We start from the raw sequence: 6,162 nt of genomic DNA, 5'->3' as shown, positions 1-6,162 counted from the left end.
ATTGCAAAAGAATCTCACCTTTCACCAAATTCTACCCTTAAAATCCTAAACCAGTCATATCACTATGCACAATATTTTTGGCAGTCACAAACTCTATCGCGAAGCCAATCAATAAACAATTGGAGAATTTAAGTGGTATTTAAATGCCCCTCATTGGGTGGGTCAGACTGCATGAGGCAGTGTGGCTGTGGGGAGGGCCAGAGGTCTGGACTCATGGTGAACAGCTTGCTCCTGCCAGAGAGTTACCAAAGCCAAGGTGCTTGACTTGCAGGTTCTTCAGTCATCCCAGTACCTATATCCCTAGCAAACTTAAAGCAATGAAATATCTGCAAGGAACCATGTCCAAAGAAAGAGCTCAACAGTTGCATCTCCAAGAAGTGGCCAATTCAGAAAGGCATTTCTTGGCAAGCTAGAGCAGACTGGGGTGAAAGTTGTACCAAAGGCTTGAGAAGAGCCTGATGTGTTTCACAAGATTGGGCTCCACCACATAGGCCTGCTCCCCCTTGGCCCTCAACAGTGAGAACAGTGCCATGTTCTTGCTGAAGCCCTTGTGGCAGTACACCTGGGACAGGTAGGTGAGGGTCCAGCGGGCCACCCGGGCAGGGAAAGGTATTGCTGGGGTGCAAAACTGCGAAGCAGGGACCACGCTGTACAGGGAAGGACGCAGCTGCCGCAGCTCCAGGAAATAGTGCCGGCCCACCAGCTCTACCTGACCCATGCTGTACAGGAAGAAGAAGAGCATGACGGGTTAGATAAACCCCAGCCGGCTGGCAAACTGCATATATATTCAGGTTAGTAAGGGCCCCAGCAACATGCCGACACCAACCCGCTTCAGGATCTGCATGGGCTCCGGGTGGTGTAGTGCCGGAGCCTCGCAGGGTGATAGAGCTTCAGATGAAGTGCATATCTGAGGTGCAGCTCAGAGAAGCGAGCCCGAAGAAGTTGCTCCAAGACTGGGAAGATCTGCTCTTCTGAAACGGGGTCATCTTCTCCCATCAGGACGTAGTCTGGGTTGTAGGTCTGCAGGGAGGATTCCAGACAATAGACGCAGTCCTGCTTCTCTTTCTCAAACGAATTGGTCATCCCCCGTGCCCTCGTATCTGTTGGCCACAGAGACGTACTTGGACAGCAGCTTGGCATCTAAATGGCTCACGCTTCACTCCACGTTGCATAGGAAAAGTTGGTGCCCTTCTCACTGGGGGCCTCATTGTTGAAGGAGCTGATGAAACTGGGACATGACCTGCAGGACATAGTGGAAGCCAGGTTGCCTGTCCACTGTGATGATGGCGATGACCAGCCAGGGGTGGGGAGTGGCCTGCCAGGCGATGGGCACCGAGCCATTGACAGAGGGCAGCAGTGGGCAGCTTCACCCTCTCTCAAGCTTTGCTGCAGGAACTCTTGGTTCTTTCGTTTCAGATGCCAGTGGCGCAGGTAGAAGTAAAAGTTCAGAAGCCGGTGACCGGCCAGGGCGGCCAGCAGACCAAAGGTCACCACCGTTAAGATGAAGAGCTGGACAGAAGTGCTGCCCCAGGAGAGCTACCTCAGCCTCCGGAGGAACATGGCAGCTGCAGAGGTTGAAGTACTCATGAGGTCAACTTCTGGTCAGGTCTGGTCCCAAGAACAAGCCATCCTGGACCGCAGACCAGAATCAGTGCAAGTCAAACCTGGACTCGCACACACCCAGCTCACGCCTTTCTGTCGGCCTCACGGTGCCACAGAAGCAGGCGAGGGGTAGGGAAGTGCCCTCGCTGCGACATTCAGTCATCCCTGCATGGATGCTGGCCCTGGCTGCGCGGGGGACACCCTTCTGGGGTTCCGGCCGTCCTCCGGCAGGAAGCGGCCAGCGCCACAAGTGAAGCCGCAGCGAAGCCTCTGGTCTTGAGCCCGTTATGATTGCCCCCCAGAGGATCACCTGATATTCACGGTCCTGCTATTCTGTGACCATGTGGTTTGGTCATTGGCCCTACTGAGACTTTCAAGGTGGCAGGACTATGGGTTCATGCCCCAGGCATCCATGGACCACGCTGTTCAAATCCTGCACCTCCTGAGATTGGGCCAGATAGGTCCACACCAGTCAAAACCTAGGATTAGAAAAAGAGGAAAAATAACTGTTTTGCCCCTTCTCCTTCACCTTCTTGAGCCTAAGCTTTAAAAAGCCTCCTAACCCTGCCCCCAAATAAGGGGACTTTGTTCTTCTAGACCAACAGCCTGCTCAGCCTCTTGAGTGGGGAAAGAGAAAACTTTCTCTCTCATTGTTTAGTAAACGTCTTCATCGTGTTATCCTGCCACAGGGAATTTCTTATGTCATCCTGCCACATGGCTGTATATGTAGACTCTGAGCTTAAGGCTTATGATTTTTAAACCCTAAAAAAATAGATTTTTCAGGGTACGATCTGGTTCACTGTTTAACCGAAGTTACGTTGAAAGAAATTATTTTATGATTATTTTCTTAAGTCAGATAGCTTATTTTAAGTTTATGGTTATTTAACGTTCAGAAGAAGCAAGGAATACTGTGCGAACGTGAATATAAAATACATGCCAAAGTTTAGTTTGCCAAAGAAAAAATGGCAATGGTAGGCAAAATTCACATACTTCTATGCATTTTAAATCAGAAAGTATCCAATGGGCTGTGGACTTGGATGTGGCATTTCAGGGTTAAGGTTACAATTAATTGATTCCTGTTACAAAACTAACTTAGGGAACCAAGATCCCACTGGTAGCCCTTCACATCACTTTAGTTCAGGCCTCCCTAACCTTAATCCCTCTTTTTTTTTTTTTTTTTTGCGGTACGCGGGCCTCTCACTGTTGTGGCCTCTCCCATTGCGGAGCACAGGCTCCGGACGCGCAGGCTCAGCGGCCATGGCTCGCGGGCCCAGCCGCTCTGCCGCATGTGGGATCTTCCCGGACCGGGGCACGAACCCGTGATCCCTGCATCGGCAGGCAGACTCTCAACCGCTGTGCCACCAGGGAAGCCCAACCTTAATCCCTCTTTAGGGCACTGAGTCCAGGATGCATATTCCTTCTTGTCTTGTGACATAAAGAGACCCACTTTTGAGGTTCAGCCCTCTAGAATGCAGTAGTGTGGACGATGCCCCCATGAATTTCAGACAGTCTGGCTCAGCTGTGATGGTCTTAACTGGGGAAGAAATTTCCCTTGGTTTGTAGCTGCTACTGGAGCTAGAACCATTGCTTGTCAAATCATGACTAGATGACCTTGTCCAGCTTTTAAGAAAAAAGATCTGACATTTCCCAGCCCCTGCAGCCTTTGCTTCTGTTGTGCATGACACGAAGCCTCCACTCTGGCCAGACCGGAGCCCAGTTCTCTGATTCCTGCTCCAGGGGTCTTTCCCTTGGAACCATCACAGCGGCTGCTGCTGAGATTACACTTAATGTCACCCTCAGTTAAACTGACAGGACCCAGCTCTCCCAAACCCCTCCTGGACTGAGAGAAAAGAAGGAGCTTAAGGCAGGAAACTGAAAATGGCCTTTATGTTCCTGGCTTTTCCTGCAGGTAAATCTCTCAGAAAATTGCTGTTTTATTGTTTCCAGGCATTTGGCTCATATTATACCAACACAAGCCTGGAAGGCTCTGTCAGCCCATCTATCAGCTTTTACAGGGTGAGGACTACTGGAAAACATGAAAACCACTCAACAAATTGGAAATGTTAATGACATGGTCCAAGTAAACACCAAGTCTTGGACATTTCCTTCCTGTACCTTCCTCCAGCTAAAAATGATATGAAACAGTATTGTGAAGGGAACTTTTAAAAAACATATGTGAGTGTGTGTGTGTGTGTGTGTGTGTGTGTGCGTGCGCACACACGCTCAAAGGGGAGAACCTAGTCAAAACCATGGAGAATTTCCAAAGGAAATGAGCCATTCTTTTTCTTTCTGGAAATTGGACTGTATACAACCCAAACTTATTACAATTTTTACTGCAGTAATGGGTCATCAGATATTTCCCCCTATATAACTGTGTTATTATTTAATCATTTATTAGTTTTTCTCCACACGTCTGAATAGCATGAGTCTGAATAGCATCAATAATTTAACTGAAAGATAAAAACCCTGTCTAAGTTTGGAATACACTGAGCATTTTTACAAATATTTAATGGGTAATGAACTATTATTTCCCTGAATAATATCCTCCATCACAAGGTAATGAGACAGACTTCACCTAAACTCCTTCTGGTGTACATTGCATATCAGCAATTTTTAAATGCCCTGGCTTGTCATTTAGACTTTAAACCACTCCTTGGCAAGTAATCCAATACCTTGGATTCCACTGAGGAACACAGCAGGAAAAAATTGGGAAAGACTGAGTAGTAACTATGCTGTCATTGTTACTGCAGGTTGTCATAGTCACTTTTGCTGCATTTACTCCAATAAAAGCAAATTTTATCCTAATTCTGTAATGATGTGCCTAGATGTTTTGTTCCTATAAGATTCCCTGTCCACCACAGGCACACAGTGAGCATGTGCCAGAAAAATATCAGAAATAAGAATTTCACGCAGGCATTTGGAATTGACTTCAGCTGCTGTAATTGTAAACTAAACACTAGTTGTTTTTTTTTAAATAAGTTGTTTAAGTTAATGTGGCATTACTGTTCCATACATGTTAAGAAGTTGATTTTTAAGTGTACATTCACACTGTGCTTGGGAAGCTTTCAGCAACTTTTCTGTAGACCTAAAGAAATGTGCGTGTTTTATTTTCACTCAGAAGAAAAGAAAAAAATGTATTTTTATTTGTAAAATTATTATTTAAATCAGGTTGTAAGAAGTTTATGAGGATATTTTACTCAGAATTATGGCACATGTGTGGTAGGAACAAAGAGCTAACAAGTGATAAAAGTCTAAAAGCTGCTATCGAAATGGGATCAAAGATTTTTTCCAGTTCCAATCACCCATCAGTAAGTGGAAAAAGGGATACTCTAAGGGAGTGAATATATCTGCAGTTTGAAAATGTTCTTCCCATTAAGATACAAATTTTATTAAAGATGTTGGTAAACAACCTCTTTCAAAAATGAATTGAAGTAATTATAGATAACATCTTCATTTGTTCATTATTAGGTTAAACCTTATGAAACTAATATTTTCAAAGGTCAAAATTCATCAAATATGGGAAATTTTTCTTATGTTGAGCCTAATTTTTCTTCTTTTCATTTATCATTATGTATATCTTTGCTACATGTCAGTATTTGATCTGGGTTTATAATAAAATACATATATAATAAATCCATAGCACAAACAATGGGAGAACAAGGGCTGTGTAACAATATGGGAGTGATCATTGTTTTAGAAATTCAGTCTAAGGGCAACTTCCACAATTGAACAAAAAATCTAACCCAGAATTTCCTGGAAGCCAAAACAAAACTGGAACAAAAATTATATAACTCCTACCTAATAAAAATACATAGATATTCATAGATGAAAGTCAAACTTCCTAGCTATTAAGAAAAATATATCAAGTTTTCGTATGAGGTATTTCTAAATTTAATACTTAATATTTATGTAATGTTATATAGTTTATAAATCTTTCTCTTAATGAGCAATTTGATTGAAATTAATGAATCACTTAAGATGTTGAAAAGAAGAATGTGGAGGGGAACTGGAAGTAGTGCATCTCTGCTACTGGATGAAGAAAGGAGTATTCCTCCTAAGAAGTGCCCTTCCTCCAGGCATCCTCTGATTCATGTACTCAATAATTTGGTTTCTAAAGTATGGTTCCATATTGGAAAAACCATTTTATATTATGAATTATTAAATTGATTTTCAGATGAAAATTAAACTAATGAGCACTAGGCCAGTTAATCTGGAAGGCAGCTATGCTCACCACTATACCACCAACGCTGCACTAGGCCAGTTAATCTGGGATTTTACTCCCCCAAGAATTTGGACAGACAGATATCAAATTTCCAGATTTGCTGAGTTGGGAAACCAAATTTGGAAATGCAAGAAGGTAAAAGCAAACTTAGGAACTTTTTTTATAGATTTACTTCTCTAGACGTTCCCACACCACATTACAATTTCAATATGGGTTAAAGAGAATAATTTTTCCACTTTTATTTGAGCTATAATTGATACGTAACAATGTGTAACTTCAAGATGTACAACATGTTGATTTGACACAGTTATGTATTGCAAAATGATTACCACCATAGT

The 6,162-nt window shown here is 43.4% G+C and overlaps 1 pseudogene across 1 annotated transcript; it reads right to left on the bottom strand.

Moving 5' to 3' along the window:
* Window positions 1-409: 409 nt before the first annotated feature.
* On the bottom strand, window positions 410-1,587 carry LOC309812536 (post-GPI attachment to proteins factor 4-like; annotated as a pseudogene). The gene has a single exon. The product of its transcript is annotated as a post-GPI attachment to proteins factor 4-like (transcript).
* Window positions 1,588-6,162: the final 4,575 nt, after the last annotated feature.

This window comes from Mesoplodon mirus, assembly GCF_964341445.2.
Source record: "Mesoplodon mirus genome assembly, chromosome: 11".
Classification (NCBI taxonomy): Eukaryota; Metazoa; Chordata; class Mammalia; order Artiodactyla; family Ziphiidae; genus Mesoplodon; species Mesoplodon mirus.
The sequence above is the reverse complement of the archived record's forward strand: the minus strand, read 5'-3'. Positions and strand labels throughout refer to the sequence as shown.